Here is a 22,272-nt window from a genome sequence, read left to right as displayed (position 1 = left end):
TATCATTTTGCTGATTTGGTTATATTTTTCATTGTTTAAAAAAATCCTACAACAACTAGATTTATTTAGATTTTTTTTTTTTTTGGTACCAGTGTTTAAACCCAGGAGTATTTAACCACTGAGCCACATCCCCAACTCTTTTTATCTTTTTAATTCTTATTTTGAGACAGGGTTTGTCTAAGTTGCTTAGGGTCTCACTAAATTACCGAGTTAACTTTATACTTGGAATCCTGAGCCACTGGGATTATAGGCATGAACCACCCCACCTGGCTCATTCAAATTTTCATTTGTCCTAAGGTCTGTTTTTTGTTGTTCTTTGTTTGTTTGATTTGTTGTTGTTGTTGTTTATTTTATTTTCACCTCTAATTAAAATAACTATTGTTTTGCAATGATATCATATGTTTTACTGGATTATATTTTCTAAAGTTTTAAATATCTGTTAGTCTGGATATAATGCTGTTAATCATGATTGTTGTCTTAAAATATTGTAGAAGTAACTAAACTGTTTTGCTAAGTTGCTAAACTCTCTAATAATAATACCTTATATATTATTTAAAATTATTTTGTATAATGTGTGCCATATCTCTGTAGTTAGTAAAGGGCAATCCTCCTTTACTTATTCTTCATCTCAAGACAGATTTAAAAATTTCAGTATAGGTGTGGAGAGCAGACTATGCCCTGCTCTGAGTTACTCTTTGATGTATAAAACAGCAGTTTTCAGGCTGTGTCTAAACCTCAGTTACCCCATTTTGTAAAGCAGTCATTTGCCATAAAGTATTCAATTTTGAGTTTAAGTGCTCAGGCAGAATGACTTTTCACTTTGTATAAGCAAGCAAACACCATCTGCCTGGCACAATCATAAGGCACAAATTAATAAATAAATTAATTATGTTAATAAAAATGACCACCTGTAGAATTACTGAATTAATCAGAAATACATGGATGAATGAGTATATCAAATTCATATTTTAAAAAAAACAAGCCAATGAATATGCACTGGTTTTCTTCCTATTGTTCTCTAGGAGCCTGGATATCAGGAGAACAGGTGACTCACAAGAGTAACAAGACACTTAGAGGGGTGCTGTCTATTCTTGGGTCATGACTAATCTTAGACAGCAGGGTTAAAATACTGGCTGCTTTTTCCTTATCCCTTTTATTTCCTTGTCTTTGGTCTCCAGATTTAGGGTTTAAACATCCAGCGGGCCAGTATCATTAGTCTTGAAGTGTGAATTATGGGTTTTAATTTTAATGCCTATAATTTTACATTTATCTTTCCATTTAATTAGGATCAGTATTAGCTCTGGAAAACAGTATCATATCCACTTGTCCTGTAGGATATTATTCTCTTAAATTAAATTCTGCAAAAAAAAAAAAACAGCAATTGTTTAAAGTGAAATTAGGAAGAGGAAAAACATATTTGGTTTGCTAATAGCTTTGAACCAAGAAACATAATTTTATATATTTACTAAAGAGGAATAAAGAGATAATTTTTACACAAGAATAAATCAATTTTATTTAGAAATTCAAACAATCTAAATGTCCAGAGGTTGATGAATTGATAAGCAAATGATGATGTATCCAAACAATGAAATACTACTCACTGGTGGAGATGCAACAATTACTTATATATTCCATAATTAGGATAAATTCCAAAAGTGTCACACTGAATGAAAAAATCCAGAAACAAATAATACATACACTTCATGATTCCATTTATGTAATATTGTAGGAAAAATAATTCATGCTGACAGGAAGGTAACAGTTGCCAGTGGCTGGGAGTGATGCCAAGAGAAGTTATTTGAAAGAGGCATGAGAAAAGTATTTTGGGTTAGGGAAAGGTACAATAACATGATAGCAGTAATACACAATAAATATCCACCAATACCAGCTTAATATATGTTTATATGCTGAATTTTGTGATATTCAAATGATACCATAATGAACTTGATTTTTTTTAAAGAAGAGAAATAATGCAGAGTTATAAAAGTGGGGTGAAAAGGGACGTAGTGTACTAATTAAATCCCCAGTAGTTAATGGCACCAAATCATTAATAGAGAACATGATCAACTGAGGATGATTGTTTAAAAAAAAAAGTACAATTAGTTTTTTGCTACATAAAAATAGGACAACAAGAGATGTCAGCAAGAGGGCAGAACAGGACTTTCCAATGCTCATATAAATATCAATTTAAACAGCTATGCATATATAAAATATCTCCATGAAAGGAAAGCGGGTGAGAGAATAGAGCACTTGGGTTTAGTGCAGAAATAAAAAAAAGATGGGTTTTAAAAGTATATGAAAAACAAATTTTCATCACATGGCTGACCACACCCCTGAGACCTGGACAGAGATACCATATATATGGTGAAAGAGAAGAAAGTGAGCACCAGACTTTGCTCTGGACCTACCACTAGGCAGGCCCATCTGTCCACAAATTCCAGACCAGTGTCTGTGGACTCCTGTGGAGCCCACAGAGAAGCCCCAGCGCCAGGCCAGATCCTGGCTTCCAGGATTGTGCAGTGAACTCAGTCTCCATGCCTGTCCACTACCAGTCAACCTCTGTGGCCTTGGGATCAAGCCTTTTCTTAGCACCATATAACATTCTTAGCAGTGTGAGGATCCCAAGACCAGGTCAAACCCTGATGATCTTAAGTTCTGTACCTGCTCCAACAGGTACAGGTTGGTCCCATGGTCATGGGCACAAGAGGACTCAAAGTCCAGGCATGTTTTAGCAGATCAGTCTCCAGGCCAGCCACCATGAGCCCAGGAAACACATCCACCCCTGTAGACTCAAGCTCCAGGTCTACCCCTATGCCAATTCAGCCCTCATGAACTCAGAGTCCAGACCCAGCTCAATGGACTCAGGCACCAGCTCCATCCCAGAAGCCTGGCAATATTCTGAAGACTCAGTCTTAATGCCCATCTCAATACCAGGCTTCAGTCTGAGGTCCCCTGAAACTAGGCTCCAGGGCCATCCCCACACACTCATACATCAGGTTCACTCCACAGGATCCAGGTATAGGCCCACCTACCTGCTAACCCAGGCATTAGGCCATCCTGCCCAAGGACTCCAGAAGCAATTCCAAAGACCAGAGCAAACATAAGTAATATAAAGACTAGAAAGTTTAAAATACCAAAAACAAAACAAACAAACAAACAAAAAACCTAAGAATAGGTATTTTACAAAATAGAATCCATGAACTCTTATATATACTAAGAAAAAGGATGAAAATGGAAAAGACAATATTACAATTGATAGTACATAAATACAAAGGACATATTCTGAGTAATTTTAAACCTGCAATTATAAAACAAAAAAATAGATAAATTTCTAAAAAACATAAAAATAACAAATACTGAATCATGAAGATATAGAAAATTGGAAAAGGTTAATAACAAATAAGGTGATAAAAAGAATTCCATAAAAGAAAAGCCCAGGACCTGATAGTTTACCACCGAGTTCTATAAAACTTTTTAAAAAGGAAATACTGACAACAACCTCAAACACCTCCAAAATATTTAAGAAAAAGAAATATTTCCTAAGTCATTTAAAGAGCTTGTCTTATCCTTATACTTGGTTTATTGGCTTTGAGCCAGACAAGGACACTGCAAGAAAAAGAAAGTTGTAGGTCAATATCCCTCGTGAATGTAGTTGCAAAAAATCCTCAACGAAATACTAAAAATCTTAGCTCAATAGTGAGAAAACAATCCAATAAAATAACTAACTAAATTATCTCCATCACTAACTGCTTCATTCATCTACTCCTCAACAAAGCATAATATCCTGGAATATAACCCAAAAGTGAATTAACCATCAAACTAGGGACTATGAGGAACACCAAGATATATACTTTTTATAAGATGTGTCCTCCTTAGAAGTGTGCTTCCAGTAAGACAGTAGAGACTTCCATGCCCAAGTACTATAGTATATGTCATGATAGCCTGGTACTTTATTCTTTATCAATAGAATTTCTTTAAAAGCTACTATAAGCCAGGAATTACTCTTGGCCCTAACAATCAAAAGGTGAATATAATACATAAATAAGATAATAATAAATTGATAATTGTTATTAACAAGTTGTGATAATTGGGGCTATCAATGATTACTAGGGGGAAAAAAAGACCAAATTTAAATGGCATAGTCAGGGAACTCTTGCTACTACCCCAACCCCCATCTTGCATAGTATCCTGTGACTTAAAAAGGAATAGAAAATGCTTCCAGGTGGAGTGATTGGAAGAAAGTGTGTTTTGAATGAAATTATAAATAATAGAGAAGTTTTTGTTTAAATGATTGGTAGGATATAAATTTGAAATTAAGGAAATGGTCATAGTGGTGGTATATAGCCAGGAACCAAGCCCTATCTAGGGAAGGATTATTTAGGGTTTCTACAGGACAAAGGTTATAAGATAAATAATACACAGAATATTTAATACAGCAATTACCAAATAATCATAGTTAAAGTAATAGTGTGTAAACCAGAAGTGTTTTTAAACAGTATAAAAAATAAAAGCAGTAATTTAATACTTTAAACATGTAATTTCTATTTTTTCTAACTCTAATTACCATATTACTAAAATTTTTATTCCTTCCCACAAAACAAATTTTTATATTTTTTATCTGATTATATTTTCTAAATTTTTATAAAAATGTTCCTAATGTTATGTTAAGATAATGTTATGTTAAATAATCTGTCATGTGGACTTATTCCTAGAAAAAATCTTTTTGGGATATTTCACCTTCATAATAGAGTAAGGAATATAAACTGGGATTAAGACACTGTATCTTCTTTCTGATATGAAGATAAATTGGCTTTAGCCCATGCAGCAGGTGACAAAATTAAAATGAATTACCAACAGATCTGGAGATAAGACACCATTTCATCATGATTATATTTCTTTGTCAAAATGAGAATAATGTGAATTTATATATTGGTGATGATGTTTTATTAAAAAGAACAAAAAATGGCCAAAATCATAAGTTAAGAGGTAAGAAAATAAATGTGCTCCTAGTCCCTTTGTGATAGATGGTCCCTCAGCTGCCTTGTCAAGGGGGTAGAGACACAGAATCAACACACAGACTCTGGAAGTTGGTGAGAGAACTGGCTGCAGACCCACCTCAGGTCATCATTTAGTAGCTCTGTTTATTTTTGGAATGCACACAACTATTATAGGGTTCGAGTGGGGTGTGCCTGTCAATCATACATAAGCAAAACAATATCCAAAAGCCAATCATCTTTTGCCTAATGTAACCGCACTGTGAGGAAACTCTAAATATTGCTGTCATGGCAGAAAGCAATCTAGAAGGGTCTTTGGCTCTTACTAAGTCAGGGATTTCATGCCCTGAAGGCCCTGACTCTCAGTTTCCTGGCCGGGCAGTCGGGCAATGATAACCACAAGTGCTGAGGATGTGGTTTCACCCCATTCTGCACGCGCTCCTGTCAGGCCTGAAAGAAGGTGGATATTTCAGGCATTTCCAAGCTGCTAGTAGCTGCTAGATGAGACTGAAAGTTATTCCATCAAGAAAAGAGAAATATGGTAAGAGGAGCTTCTTTCACATTCTTTCACATATAGGAAATAAAGTAATGATGAAGTTCATCAAACAAATATTACATGGAAGAGAGCCACCATCTTTGGAAAGAGGATAAAGAATGAAAAACATGGATAAGAAGAAAACATCTAAAAAGAGTAAGATTGATGTCTCTCATGTGGAACTAGCAAAAGCTCAAGAATGCCAGGTCCAGTAGTCTACACCTGCAATCCCAGCAATTAGGGAGCCTGAGGCATGAGGATGGCAAGTTCGAAGCCAACCTCAACAACTTAGTGAGACAGTATCTCAAAATAAAAAATTTAAAGGACAGAGGAGTTCAATCCCTAGTACCAAAAAGAGGAGGAAAAAGAAAGCAAGCTCGACATCATGTACTTTTGAGGTGGAGTGTGCCAATTCTTTCATCTCTGTCCCAGCATTTCAAGCAGTTTTTGAGTGTTAGGAGAAACATCTGATTGGCGAAAAATTCTAATATAAGATTATTATTTTGAGATTACATATCAAAATAATGATTATCCTTAATCTTATTCTTAACATTACATATCAAGACTTGGTGGCTGCCACTTTCTCCCTATTGTCTTCATAGCCTCTTTGATGTCCTTGTTCCTCAATGTGTAAATTATAGGGTTCAGCATGGGAGTAACAACACTATACAACACTGAAATCAGTCTGTCTTTCTCCAATGAGTAAGATGACATGGGCCGCACATATGTGAAAATGGCACTACCATAATAGAGAAGGACAATGATCAGGTGGGAGGCACATGTAGAAAAGGCTTTGCATCTCCCCACTGAGGAGTGGGTCCTCAAGATGGTGGAGATTATGTAAAGGTAGGAAAGGACAATGCACAGGAAAGGAGTCCAACCAATGAAGACTCCAATGGACAGCAACACCAGTTCATTGACAGAAGTGTCCCCACAAGACAAGATCAGCAAAGGGGGTATGTCACAAAAAAAGTAATTAATCTGGTTGTTGCCACAGAATGGCAGATGGAATGTCAGTGCAGAGGAAACCACCAGTCCAACATGAGGCTGCTAATTGATTATACAGGGCCTTGTTCATAATAACTGAATACCTTAAGGGTTTGCAGATGACAATGTAGCGATCATATGCCATTGCTGCCAGGAGGAGACACTCTGATCCTACAAAGAAAATGAATGCAAAAAGTTGAGCCACACATCCCCCAAAGGAAATGCTCTTCTTCTCTGATACAAGATGTACCATCATCTGTGGGACATTGGTGGTGGTGTAGCAGACATCAAGAAAGGCCAGGTTCCTTAGGAAGTAGTACATGGGTGTATGTAGGTGTGGATCAGCCATAGTCACCGATGATGAATATGTTTCCTCCCAAAGTACATATATAGGTCAGAAAAAAGATGATAAATAGTAAAAACTGCAGTTCATTCAGGTCAGAGAATCCCAAGATGATGAATTCAGATATAGCTGTTTGGTTCTTTCCTTCCATAATGTTGTCTGGTTTCCTCTGGGGAGTTGGGCAAAGAGAAGCATAGATTACAATAATCATATGCTACAGTAGCAATTGTCTGCAAAACAGGAAAGCAAATGTTACAAATAAAATATTACCATCTATATCTGGTAGTAAACCACAGGAGCAACACTCATAAACTATGACTCATACCGGCCACCCAACACATATGTAAAAAAAAAAAAAAAAAAGAAAGAAAAAAAAACTTCCAGTTTTTCATTTGAAAGTCATCTCCCTTTATAAGATATAGCACTGAACATTTTTAACTAAAAGAAAATCACTAGGGTTGGGGTTGTGGCTCATTGGTAGAGCAGTTGCCTAGCATATGTCAGGTACTGGGATCAATTCTCAGCACCACATATAAATAAATAAAATAAAAGTCTATCAACAACTTAAAAAAAAGCAAATCACAAAAGGGCAATGTACATCCTAAGATTCTCTGTTAATAATACCTCTGTCAAGCCTATTTACATTTTCTTGGTGATGTGTAGACATGTGTTGCAGAAATAGTTACAGAAGAATCTCTCTGGTCTTCCTTACCTTCTGCAATGCTATCTGTGCTCCTCCTTGCCATCCTTGAATGCAGAACAAAACTTGTCTTTTTTCTGATTAAAATTAATGTGTTTGTTTTAGAATATGTTGAAAATATAGAAAATTATTTTTTAAAATATTTTAGTTGTAGATGAACATGATACCTTTATTTTGTTTATTTGGCTTTATATTGTGCTGGGAATCGAACCCAGGGCCAGTGCTAGGCAAGTACTCTACCACTGAGCTACAACCTCAGCCTGAAAATAAATTTTTAATTAATATAATCCTTAATGTCCACAGAGATGGTTTTGTTTCTGTCTTTCAGATCAGTTTCCCATATGTAAATATTCAAAATGAGGATCAGAAAAGTATGTATTTAACCTGCTTTTTCCTTAAGCACTGTATTGTGATAGTTTTTCATGGCAATAAACCCTATAAAACATGATCTTTGAGTTGTAAATAATTTATCTTAATTCTGTATACCTTCCATAAATGATAAGGAATCAGTTAATGACCTTTAGTGTGACAGCATCCTGACTTTGAAATAAGTCATGAAGATTGGTCTGACATGAGGTTAACAGAAAATATCTTCAGTAGTCTAAATTAAAGGTTATCATGCAACTACGGATCATTTTTACCTGTATGTTACCAACATCTCAGATTCTAATGAACAACATTTCTCAACGTTAGAAGTAGTTTAAGAAAAAAACACTGTTATTAGTGAACATTTGCATTTTTTAAATTTACTTATTCCTGTTATTTAGTTCTCTGAATTTGTGGTCAGGTTACTTGTATTTCTATAAATTTTCAAAAAGACTCACTCATCATAGTAAATTAGAAACTCACTGGCACAGGTCCTCTATCTGGAAAATTCAAGAGGCATTTGGTTTATTCAAGATTCTGTTGCTGTTAGACAAATCATTTTAAGTGCTGAGTAGAGAAGGTTACCAATAATCTCTAAGCACTTTCTACGTGTCATCTCATTTACTCTACACATATCCAGTGAGATAAATAATATCATCATTGCCATTTTCTTATAGACAGAGTTTCTATAAAAAAGACATCTGGCAGAGTTTAGGTGAAAAGACATTTTATCTCAATATACTTACATTGAGTGGTAGAAAATTTGATTCCCTTAAAAGACAACAGAATGTTCTTTAAGAATACTTTTCTGGTTTCAAAGAAACTTAAGTTCATACAATTAAATTATTTTAACTATGTAGTCACAAACTTTTATCACTTGTGCTCCCAAATGTTAATGATTTGTGCGTACATCATCTTGAGAGTTAAATCTAATTGTTACTAAATATCTGATCTTTCACTTCAATGTGTTTATTTAAATAATAAAGATCCAATGCAGTTATCATTTGCCTGTCCAAATGAACATTAAAGGTTTGTGTTTGTATTTCTAAGGATACTATTCCACAGTTTAGGTTAAGTCAGTCAATTAAAATGTTTGGTAAAATTGTGGGGATAATCATTATGTAAATGTACCTAATTGCCACACTGTATCCTATCAATATGTATAATAACTGTCAATTGCAAAATAATTTTTAAAAAATTTTCAGGTTATTGGCTGGGAGTATAGTCAGTGGTAGAGCACCTGACTAGCATGTGCAAAACCCTGGGTTTGATACCCAGTAAAATACACAAAAAAATATTCAATTTTAAATTCAAGGAAAAAAGTTAATTTTGTAGTTTGAGTCCTTACACAAATTATAGAAACCAAAATCATAAATAAAATACCGTGTTTAAACCTAAAATACATATTGTATATTTATTCAATATATACTTTATTGATTATCCTGGCCTATAGAAAAACTATACATTCTAATTTTAAGTTTGGAATGTAGTACCTTTGCACTTTTGTTTTAATTAATGTCCTCACTGCTTGTGAACTACTGTGGATATTTTCCGTGGAAGTAGCCGACAAATTAGATGAAGGTTTAAATTTCTATAATATAGTATCTCACACTGTTACTAGAACTAAATGAATTCTCTAGTACAATTTTCACTCAATCCAAAATTCCTGTTCTCTAACCCATCTCTTTCTTTTCCTATTATCTTCCTCCCCTTACTCATTTTTTTTAACATTTCCTTCTATTCCTGGGAAACCCTTTCTGCTCATTTTAGTCAATAATTATATGGTAGTATGTACTAAAGATAAAATAATTATTAATGTATAAATTATATATGATGTATATGATATATATTATGTATACATTATAAATTTTAGCCATATAATGTGTAAATTATATGGCTAAAGACAAAGTGTACTAAAGACAAAATTTTAAAAAAAACAGAATTTAACCATATCACTAGGAATGTGCACATTGAAGATTATGCATAATTTTAAAAATATCTAATAAAAACTATAATAATTATTTTAAAGTAGAAAATAGATAGGATAGACTAGTATGGAACCTAGTTATCAAAAATTTCCCAGAGAAAATATGACTTGAAATCTCAATAGTAAACAGGAGTTAAGTAGGTAAGACAAGGTGAATGTAGAAAACTTTCCATATACAAATAAGAACATATGCACAGGTCCTGAGGTTGGAGTAATGTGAGACCTAAAGGAAATCCAAGAAGCCTGGAAGGACAGGAGCAAGGGCAGGAGGCTACTCTGATAAGGTAAGAATCATCTGGAGCAACTGGAATCTATTTCAAGATTGTGAAATATTCTATTAGACTCTAAGAGCAATTGGAATATATTTCAAGAATGTAAGAGATAACAGGCATGAGTCACTCTATCAAAGCTCAGTGCCCTTTATTGAAAAAATAATAATAAAAGGAAACTAAGAAATGTAAAATCTTTAAATTGCAAGGATTTCCTAAAAGTTTATTGTCCAATTGCTTACTTACATCTGAAATCACATAGTAAGCATGTAAAATAGGCATAGCAAGCATGCATTGATGTTAGATCCCTATGAAAGATTGTTTCTTGTGAGAAAACCAGACAGTGTTTTCCTAACAGTATTTTCTGAAATCCAGTGGTATTTTATCTCTTTGTTATATATATATACTATTCTTTATCCAGTAAAGAATCAGTAAGTTAGCACATGTCCACTTTGAGATACAGAAATTGCTCAAAAGGAAGGAATCTCCATGGTTCGCACACTCTCAATCTACTCCTGTCATTCAAAGCATGGGACAGAAAGTTTGAATTTTCCCTCCCTGGGAAGCCCTTGGGTCATTACACTTCCATCTCCCCTCCACACATACACTTAGTGTGTCATCCAAAAAGCAAGGCAAAAGGATACTGCCACATCAATGATCATAGCAGCACAATTCACAATAGCTAGACTGTGGAACCAACCTAGATGCCCTTCAATAGATGAATGGATAAAAAAATGTAGCATCTATATACAATGGAGTACTATGCAGCAATAAAAAATGACAAAATCATAGAATTTACAGGGAAATGGATGGCATTAGAGCAGATTATGCTAAGCAAAGCTAGCCAATCCTTAAAAAACAAATGCCAAATGTCTTCTTTGATATAAAGAGAGCAACTAAGAACAGAATAGGGAGGAAGAGCGTGAGGAAAAGATTAACATTAAACAAAGACAAGTGGGGGGAGAGAAAGGGAGAGAGAAGGGAAAGCATATGGAAATGGTAGGAGACCCTCAATGTTACACAAAATTACATAGAAGATGATGTGAGGGGAAAGGGGGGGAAACAAGGGAGAGAATTGAACAACAGCAGATGAGGTAGAGAGGGATGATGGGAGGGGAGGGGAGGGGGGGATAGTAGGGGATAGGAAAGGTAGCAGAATACAACAGTCACTAATATGCCATTATGTAAAAATGTGAGTGTGTAACCGATGTGATTCTGCAATTTGTATTTGGGGTAAAAATGGGAGTTCATAACCCAATTGAGTCAAATGTATGAAAGATGATATATCATGAGCTTTGTAATGTTTTGAACAACCAATAAAAAACATTATTCCTGAAAGCAATTAACTATAACTAAGAAATTAAAAACTACTTACCTGTGATCAAAACTACATAGCAAAGATTACCTTTCAGTAACCTAGAGCCTGATGTGGAACTGCTTTTATGAACACAAAGAGTGGCACATAATAACTGTCTCTGGAGAATCTCTGTCAGCTGACTTCCAGCTGAGTACAGAGAGTCTTCTCAACCCCTGCATGCCAATGGGTTTACACAGGACTAGTAGGAGAGAGAGCACACCAGGGAGTGGCCTTTTATTGGGGAACAAGAAATTCAGGGAAAATTTTCATCCAATGAAGGTCGAAGGGGACAGCATTCCAAGGTCAGGGTCAGTGATTGGTCTCAGGGTCAATGGTCAGTCACACACCCACACGGATGGGCTCTCGCACCTAGAGAGGGTGTGGATTAGTTCCACACAGTTTAGCCAGAATGCCTCACACTCAGTCAGGGAGGTGCCCAATCACGTTCGAGAATGGCTCCCCACAAGGGAATAAGGTTTCAAAGATGGAGTCTTACTTTGTGAATGTCATGTGATCAGCAGATTGACTGATATCTTGGCAAGTCACACCCATTCATGTGCTGTGTGGGATCACAGGAAGAGCAAGAGGAAAGGCACATTTGCAGCACACTGCCAGAGCAGTCCCTTCCTAAGCTCAAATGCACATAGCTCACACACACAGCCTCACTAAAATAGGTCTGTTTCAGGAAGTCTGTGAAATCAAAGCTAATCCCAGGTGGATCACACCTCTTTGGCCCATATCTGCCCAATGATAAGCAACCTGCACCCTTTCCCCATCATCAGAGCAAATGCAATTCTCTGGTTTCTTGCTACTTTGCACTCACACAATGCACTCACCTTTGGACTCTCAATTTTCAGGAGTAGATGTCAAGCTCTCTGTTTTTTTGTTTTGTTTTGTTTTGTTTTTTCCACCTTAAATTATATCCCCATTTCTTTTTTATTTTGGAATCTCTTTCATTTCCTTCTGGAAGTGGGAAGAGATTACATAGCACACACACACACACACACACACACACACACTATATATATATATATATATATATATATATATATATATATATATATATATATATATATATATATAGAGAGAGAGAGAGAGAGAGAGAGAGAGAGAGAGAGAGAGAGGTATTTCAGCCACAAAGTTGGACTCCTAAATATCCACCTCTTTATAAGTTACATGTAGGTTGGTGAACTAACACTTTGCCTTTGGATAAACTTGCTAGTATCTCTATCTCTTGAAATCTCACTTGAAATGGAGGTGTGATATTTTTAACATCATGTAAGATTTTCAATTTATTGATAAGGGGTGCAAAACATGTAACTAAAAGTTATTCTGAAGCATAATGTTTGTTGGCCATTTATTCTTCCACCATCACTATCAATTCCCCTCTCCATCTTCTTGCTATGATTTTAAGCCATTTCAAAACAATTTAACTTCTAATGCCACCTTGATGGCTTTAGAATATAATTCTGTTATTTCTGAGTGCATATACTGGGGAAGTATATACCTGGGAAGCTATACCATCTATAGCTCAGTTGTGCTATGGCAGTGAAATAGCTTACCAAGAGATCAAAGAAGACACCAGGAAATGAGATGTGTGACATAAGATTTATTGAAAAATACTCACCAGGAAGATTCAGTGGTGAAGGGCTAGACAGGAGCTTTTCCATAAAGTCCAGAGGTGAAAGGCTGGACAGATGCATCTCCATTTCACACAGTGTTTCACCTGAAAATAGTGTCCCAGTCCCTCTCAATGTCTGATGGCCAACTGGACAAGCACTTTTCTGTCCACAGTGCCTTTCCACACCAGTTATCACAGGGGTGGGGAGGGAGGTTATGGGCTAAATTATTAGGTTACAGAAGCAGTAATATAATTAGCTTTGATTGCTTTGTCCAGTTTTATGACCAGCATCCCAAGGAACTTGGAATATATGCAAGAAAGTATCTTTCTACAGATAGCACAACTGGCCCTAATTTTTAGCATACTTGAGGAAAAGCCAGTGTCCTTCAAGATAATATTTATCCAGAAATTGTGGCCTAGGTTCATTCTTATGGCTTTCTTAATTTGGCTAGGTTCTTGAAACCAGAAAAGAGCATTTCAGGGATATGGTATGTTTGAAAAACATTTATCCTTTAGTTGTAGGTGGATACAATACCTTTAAATTTTTATGTGGGCTGAGGATCAAACCCAGTGCCTCAATCATGCTGGGTGAGCGCTTTTCCTCTGAGCCACAACCCCAGCCTGGGATATGGTATTTTATTATCCTCTTTTTCTCCAAAGATGACATGGAAGCTAAAAATAATATTAGGATTTTTATAACTATCTTCCAGCCTGGAAGTGCCTCAGAATCAGAGGACACTTCTTCAAAAGCAGAATCAAAGTCAGAAAAAAATCAAATTTGGCTTTCAGCAAATGATGAATTATGTAAATTTAATCTTCAAAATTTAATCATCTTCTTCAACTGTATCTGTACCATCCCCAGTAATGTACAAGTTTACTAAAGTTACTTGGCATTATCCAATTTTCTAATTTTTGTCAATCTAATGAATATGAAGTAGTGACTTATTATTGCTTTATTCAGATTACCAGCAATGTTGAATATATCCAGAAGATTTTTTTTTCAGTTATTTGGATTCCCTGTTTTTTTTTCCTTGTCCTTTTGCAGGAATACCTTTTGACTACTTATAAGTTTGTGTTTCCAAATACCTTCCAGTAATCAGTCCTCTGTACATTATCTAGAATGTCTTTCATAAAAAATAAAATCTTAATTTTGTCATAATAAAATCCATAATTTTTCAGGTAATGAGTGATACTTTGATGTTTGTTTAAAAGATTATCCCTAATGATAGGTTTAAAATACATACTTTTATGGTTTTTTAACTTTATAATTTTAAATTTCAAGATGTTTTTTCTTCATCCATTTAGAGTTCATTTTAAGTGAATGAAGATTAATTCTTAACCCTCAAGAATGTAATTTTATTTTTCTGTATTTAGTGATCTCATTGCTCCTAGGTACTCCTAAACATTGACCATTCATTGTGATATCCCTCTTATTAAACAATGATTTCTACACTTTTCTAAAATCTATTTTGCATGAACATGACTTCATATTAATAGCTTTTAAAATGTTAATTTCATATTCAAAATTTTATCCTTTTAAAATTTTTTTCAAAATTAACCTAGAAAATTTTGAAAACTACTGCTTTAATAAAATCTTTAAATGCTCATTTCATGGAATTTATAAATTATTTGGAAGAGAATTTCACACATTTAAATGTCTTTCTGACCAAAATCGTGGCATGACTCCTAATTTATTCAAATCTTCCTTTATGCCTTTTAAAATACTTAATACTTTCAACATAGAGGTCTATGTATCTTTGTTAAATTTATTCTGCCACAGTCCGGCTGCAGCAAAATAACCGGGGGGTGACAAATAACTTCTGTATTCTGTTGATACAGCAGGCGGAGCCGTTTATTGTAGGACAACAGAGCTATTTATACATTTTGCACAGCTTATCTTAATTAGCATAAACTAGATACATCAGTCAACCAATAAGGAATCTCCACACTTAATGGCTTGCTTTTGTTACTTCACAAACCACTCCCTCTGGCATTTTGCCATGCACCATCCAGACTTGTTTACGAATTCTAACATTCCCCTGGCAAAATACCAGGTGTTATTTTGACTTGTTTACAGACCTTAACATTATTCTGAATACTATATAACTTTTGTTGCCTCTATAAATTCTCTTATTTACTATATCACTATCTAGCAACTTTGGTGAACACCTTTTATTTGAATAGTTTGTTGCCAATTCTTTTTTTTTTCCTAGATAAAGCCTCATGGCATGTACAAAGGAATTTTATCTATTTCTTTTTAATTCATACATTGCATATTTCTGTGTCCTTTCTGATTGAACAGATTAATACTTGCAAAGTACATGAAGTGGTAACGATGGTGGTGGACATTCTTACCCTCTCACTCTCACTGCCCCAAAGGCATGTCTCTGTGGTTTCTCATTACATATGGTTGCTCAGTTTCTTTGGTATAAAACACTAATATCATAGTTAAATTTCCTTTTATTTCTATTCTACTAAAATTTTTTGGCATACTAAACATGTGTTGATTTTTATCAACTCTTTTTTATGACAATTAAATCAATTATGACTTCTTCCTTGCAGTCTACTAATATGTTGATAGATTTTTTTTTAATGTTGATCATAACTGCTCCTCCTCTGGACTTTCAAAAAATGAGCTTTTCCCTTTCTCCAGGGTAATCAATGAGAGACCAATAACTGACTGACTGACTGACTGACTGACAGGGTGACAAATGTTAGTTCCTGTACCTCAAGGTGAAACCAATTCTGAGATGGAGTATGCTCCAGAAATCCCACAGGGTGAGACCAAAGTTAGTCTCCATTCTTGCTCAACATCATTTCTTCTTCACTGTCCTCCCTTCCTTGTTTCACTTCTGCCAAGAATGCTGCCCAAATACAACATTTTTTACAAAAATTGCCCTTAAGATCCTCTTAATGCAAACTGACTGAAAGTAGTAGTAATCTTTTATCTAAGGCTAAAAATAAATTTCAGAAACCTCAACTTTATTCTTATCCCAGGTTGACACTTAGCAGTACAAAATCTCCCCTAAGCCTCTCAACGTAAACACATTTGATCCTCCTTTCCAGGTTTATAATCCCCATTTTGTCCTTCTTGGCATGTGGTATCACCATATGCTAATGATATTAAAATAAGGCTCCTCCTTGGGCAAAGCCTAATCTTATCACTGAGTGGGCAATAGAGGATCCAAAACAAGAGAAGTTACAGAATTTTGAACAGTTATGAGATGACAAAATACAAAGGCAGAGAGCAACTTGTCTAGGAAAAGAAATTATGAAACACTGTGTGCAAATTAAATAGCTAGATACAAAAAATATAGTTTACAAATTTAGAGATCTCTGCATAGATTTTTTTACATACATTTGAAAACTAACTATGGATATGAGAGATAAAAAGAAAATTTGAGGGGCTGGGGATGTGGTTCAAGCGGTAGTATGCTCGCTGGTATACGCAGGGCTCTAGGTTCGATCCTCAGCACCACATAAAAATAAAGATGTTGTGTCCACTAAAAACTAAAAAAAATATAAATAAATATTTAAAAATTCTCTCTCTTTAAAAAAAAAAGAAAAGAAAGAAAATTTGATTTTCCATGTAATTAATATCCAGTAAAATGATTTTTAGTGAACTAGAACACTTTCCTATTATAATTCATCATATAAATTACTTCTGATACTACATCAGTAATATCAAATATCCTTTTATAAATTAATATGTTAGGAAAAACTAAGTAAATGTATGATAAATTATTATATATGGCAAATAAATGTAACTAAGACTGACTCCTTTGCAGAAGTTTTTTTTTTTCATTTTATATAGGTACAAAATTATTAATTATTCAGAATAGTGAGTTTCACTGTGGTAGATATATAGATACATATATCATAATTTGATCAAACAAATTTATTCTTAAAAAATAATTTCAGCTCAATATTTTTTCTTTTCCTCATAAGAGTAGTATGGTAGACAGATTTTAAGTTGTTCTCCAATGATCCCCACCTCCTAGAATTCATCACTTTTTATAATGTCTAAACTTTGAGTGTAGACTGGATTTATAATTTAACTTTTTTTGTGGGGTGTGTTGCACAATTCCTGGAGGTACTGCAATATCAGGTCTATGCATGGAGTGCACAAAGCAAGCACCTACTGCTCTAAAACTCCAATTACTATCATATCATATTTTAAATTGATAAGAATAAATGCTAAACTTGATCTTAGCCAAAAGGCCAAGAAGATACTATTATCATTTAACTTCTAGCAAATAGAATATGACAGAAGTGGTTAAATGACATTTCAAAGGTTAGTTACAAAGACTATGGCTTCAATCTTGGGCACATTTTCCTGCTCAATAGTTCTGAAGAAATTTAGTGTTATGTTGTGGGCCTCCCTCTGGAGAGGTCCAAATGACAAGGAACTGAGTCTCTGATCAACAACCAGAGAGTCTGAGGCCCAGTGACACCAATGTATCCCACCACTGAGTTTTGACATGATGTAGACATAACCAAAACCTTTGAGGCTTGTGAGAAAACTCTGAGTCAGAAGCTTACAGCTAAGTTGCACTCAGATTCCTGATCCCTATATATTTTGAGATAATAAACATTTATTGTTAAAACTGTAAATCTTGAGGAGAATTTGTTACACAGAAATAGTTAACTAATATAAATACAAGGTCTTTAAAAATATTTAATCTGAAAATCTATAATTCAGGGAAGTCATAGTAATGAACAAAAAAGAGGTAATACAGATTATATGGTCTACAATATACGTTGTGCTCATAGTACAAACTGAGTGTTTAGAGAATAGTTTATAATAAAGGTGTGTGTTCAGTAAGAACTGTTTTACAAACTGCTTTGGTACATTTAAATTTCCATAGCACTATGTAAGGCTAGCTGGTGCTCCACCTCTTTGTCAACACTTGAATTTTGTCAAATTTATGATTCCAGATCTTCTAGAGATGAGTAATGTGGATTTCTTTAGACTTTATTTTCATTTTTCTTTGTTGATAATATGTGCTGCAAATACTTTCTCCCACCATTTGGCTTATTTTTTCACTTTCTTAGTGACAACTCTTGGTGAAGAGAAATTCATAAATGGAAAGTGGCTATCAGTATTTTCTGTGACCTCAGTAAGAAATATTTTCCTAAATGAGGATATTTCCCTGTGTCACTTTTAAAAGACCTTTATTATGCTTTCACACATTGAGGCATACAATATTCCAGAATTGAGTTTTGTATGAGATGTGAGACTGGAATCATATACCCTTTTTATCAATTTACACATATTATTTTATTGATATAACTATTTACAATAATGAGATTTGTTGTTATATATTCAACTGTGCACACAGTGGAACAATATAATCTTGTCAATTCCATTTCCCAGTGCCTCCCCTTTCCCTTTGCTCCCCTTGCTCCTCTTCTTTTACTCTAATTGTGTCATTCTATTTTTATGAGCTCCTCCCTTGACCCTTTATATTTCCTTTTTTCTTTTTTCTCTCTGGCTTTCACTTATGAGAGAAAGGAAGCATATGATCCATGACTTTCTGGGTATGGATTACTTTGCTTAATACAATGCTCTCAAATTCCATTCATTTTCCTGCAAATGACATAATTTCATTGTTCTTTAGGACTGAATAAAACACACAAGCATGTCTAGCTGTTGAGAATTGTGTTCAGATGCTGACTTTAATTCTTTAGAATAAATACTGAGGAGAGGTATAACTGGATATCGTGTTTCCATTCCAAGGAGTCATCATACTGATTTCCAAAGTGATTTACTAATTTACAACTCCACTAACAATGTGTATATTTTTCTCCATATCCTTTCCAGCATCTATTATAATTTGTATTCTTGATAGTTGCCATTCTAACTGGGGTGAGATATAATCACAGTGTAGTTTTGATTTACACTTCTGTGATTGCTAAAGATGTTGAACATTCTTCATATATTTGTTGACCATTTGTATTTTTTCTTTAAAGAAGTGTCTGTTTAGTTCCTTTGCCCATTTATTGATTAGGTTATTTGGAGGCTTTTGTGGTAAGTGTTTTGTTTATATGAAGGATATTAATTTGCATTGGAACAGAACTTAGTGAAGATTTTTTTCTTTTGCTATTCAGAAACTTGTTAATTTGATGTCATCCCATTTATTAACTCTTGACCTTATTTCCTTAACTATAGGCCTGCACCTACAGAGTGTTGACCCTGTATTTTCTTCCAAAAGTTGCATAGTTTTTAAGTCTTTGACCCATCTTGAGTTAATTTTTATACGGTGAGAGATAGGACTCATTCTTCTACTATGGATAACCAATTTCTCCAGCACCACTTGTTAGAAAGCCTGCCTTTTCTCCAGTGTATATTTTTCGGTGCTTTTGTGGGTCAGATGACTGTATTTGTGAGAGTTTGTCTGTGTGTCTTCTGTTCTATTCCATTGATCTGTGTTTGTTTTTTATTCCATGCAGTTTTTGTGACTATAGCTCTGTAGTATAATTTGGAATCAGCTTTTGTGATGCCTCCAGCATTGCTTCTTTTGCTTAGAATCACCTTGAGTATTCTGGTCTTTTATTCTTGAGCATGAATTTTAGGACTGTTTTTACTAAGTCTGGGAAGAATGTCATTGGTATCTTGATGGAGATTGCATTAAATCTGTAGATTATTTTTGGAATTTGGGTCATTTTAGCATTATTAGTTGTGCCTATCCATGATCATGAAAAATCTTTCCATTTCTTTCTTCAGTGTTCTATAATTTTTATTGGAGAGGTCTTTCACCTCCTTAGTTTAGTTTATTTCTACTTCTTTCTGAGGCAATGGTTGTTACTGGGTGGCATCAGCTTCAGCCTGGGGAGGAAAAGGCTAGGTTATAATTATTGGCATCAGATCAATATTGGTATCAGATCTGCCATTTTTAGGTTGGGAGTCATTTTTATCTAGGGACTCCTAAGTTTTGATTGAAGAGTCATTTTATTCAGGGATCCCAGGCTGTGGTGTCCTCAGCCTTCAGGTTATAGCTTTCTGTTTGCTTTTCTGAATGTGCCTGATAAAAGGTTAACCCTACCCAGCTCATGACACAACCCCTAGGCATGCTTGTGAAATTCCCCTTGAGGTCTATCAAGCTGCTCTGTGAATGCCCACAGGCTGCTACTCCCCTGAAAGGGACCCCCTCAAAGGGACAGCCTTGTCAGTTTGCTCCATGCTGCTGACAATACATCTGTTGCATGGGATTCCGGTGAGTGCTGTGGTCCTTGAAATTTGCGTGGACTTTGTGTCCTATATATAATGTTCACTGCTCCAGGAATATTTGAAATCAAATTGGTAGGAAAATGATTTTATTCAAAGCCAGTTTTGAAAGAAGACAAAATAAAACTATTATTTTAAAGGTTTCATCTTCAAAATATGAGCAGAACTTTAAAGGAGACGAGGCAGTAGTTACAGCAAAGTGAGACAGTAGGTAGGCAGTGTGCATATGTAGATATGATTAGCATGTTCTAGATGGGTGGGGGAAGAGTGCAATCTCCACTCCCAACTTCTTGGCATCCATCAGGTCTTTGGGGCTTGGTTTCACTCTCAACAGGAACAAGTTTCTCTTCATTTAGAGGGACCCCAAATTTAGTCTAATTCATGACTAGTTTACCTTGATACAGTATGTATTGTGTCAGAGCTTGAGGATCCTTTTTTTTTTAATGTCTCACAAGTGTGGGGGCCTTCCTATAGGTCAGGCAATTGTGTTCTATACAGCAGGGTATATGAGATGCACAGTCTGCAATTGTTCTAGACTGCACAACTCTGTGCATACTCCAAAAAGATATAGGAAAAATCTAGACTGAGTCCCCTTCATCAGTGTGGTGTCCTCAGACTTCAGGTTATTTCTTTCTATTTGCTCTAGGAGTATGGGTGTCCATGAGTGTGACCTGAGGGCCCCCTAGCCATTCCTACTTGAGAACTGGCCATCAGTTTGGAGTTTTTCTCTCCCCTATTGTTCATGTTGAAATATTGCTAAAATTTGAGTGGGGATAGTTTTGTCTAGATCAAGGTGTGCTGTCTCTTGGCTGGGGTGTGGATATATCTGGTTATGAGTGTAGCTCAGCAGCCAAGTTTCTACTCCATGAACTCAGTGTTAACAGTAGATTCCCAGCACCACACAGAAAGGGGGAAATAAACAGAACCAACAACAGTAAAAAGAAGGGAAAAAAACAATATACAACATTCAAATAAATATTAGGTGCCTACTATGAAATCAAATACACTAATACACAGAAACAGGAATGGTGAGTTCAGCAATTAACAACAAACCTGGTGTTAATTCAAAACTGTTTACCAGGATGGATGTTCACTGCCTGTGCCAGACTGTTCTGCTTTCCATTTCTTTCTTGGCTATGTATTCCTTAGAAAGACAAAGGACTAGGGATTGTCAAACTCTCTCTTCTTTTCTGTTGCTCACCAACCTGCATGCTGAAGTGGCCTGAACAGAAACTGGCTGAACAGTCTTGGCTTCCCTTCTCACTAATGTAAAGTAGGACAGATAGAAAGCACTGTCAATTGGAGTTTTGCCCAGATAGTCTATCAGCTTGAGGTGGATTCAGAGTTCTAAATGATAAGTTCCAGAGAGGTTTAACTCTAATCAAAACTTAGGAACTTTGTTAGGTGGTATCTACTCAAAAGAAATTTATATCCACCCAACCCTATGACTGGGCACAGACCATTCTCTGTTGGAAGTCTGAATCTCAGAGTGCACCCAAGAATTCTTCTCACAGGGTTGGGTAACAAATCCTGCACAGTTTTTTCACTCTCTTCCCTAATTATGGCCTTTCCAGGCTCAACTCCCAAGTGTAACCACACTCACCTGTTCAGTTTCCCACCCTTCATCAGCTGGTAGTGTGAACTCCCAGACTAAAAGGGAAGGCAAGTTGAATTCTCCTCCATGTCTCCAAGGTGAATGCCCTGTGGGTACAATCATCTTGGTGCCCATTTCAATTACATGCTGCCACACAGTAAAAACTGGTTGAGATAATGTGGCAACATTGGCCATGGTCTCCTGGGTTTCTGCATCGAAAATCTCCAGTGTGACCTCCTCAAGATGGCCCCCTACCTTGGCTTTCTGTTGACCAGCTGAGAAACATTAAGT

The 22,272-nt window shown here is 35.4% G+C and overlaps 2 pseudogenes; both read right to left on the bottom strand.

The window, feature by feature from the left end:
* Positions 1-6,081: 6,081 nt before the first annotated feature.
* On the bottom strand, positions 6,082-7,010 carry LOC101961875 (olfactory receptor 5V1-like; annotated as a pseudogene).
* A 10,220-nt stretch (positions 7,011-17,230) lies between these two features.
* On the bottom strand, positions 17,231-17,392 carry LOC120889361 (U2 spliceosomal RNA; annotated as a pseudogene).
* Between the last annotated feature and the right edge of the window lie 4,880 nt (positions 17,393-22,272).

This window comes from Ictidomys tridecemlineatus, chromosome 8 (assembly GCF_052094955.1).
Source record: "Ictidomys tridecemlineatus isolate mIctTri1 chromosome 8, mIctTri1.hap1, whole genome shotgun sequence".
In the NCBI taxonomy this organism is placed as follows: domain Eukaryota; kingdom Metazoa; phylum Chordata; class Mammalia; order Rodentia; family Sciuridae; genus Ictidomys; species Ictidomys tridecemlineatus.
Note: the sequence above shows the minus strand (reverse complement) of the source record. Positions and strands in the feature narration are given on the sequence as shown.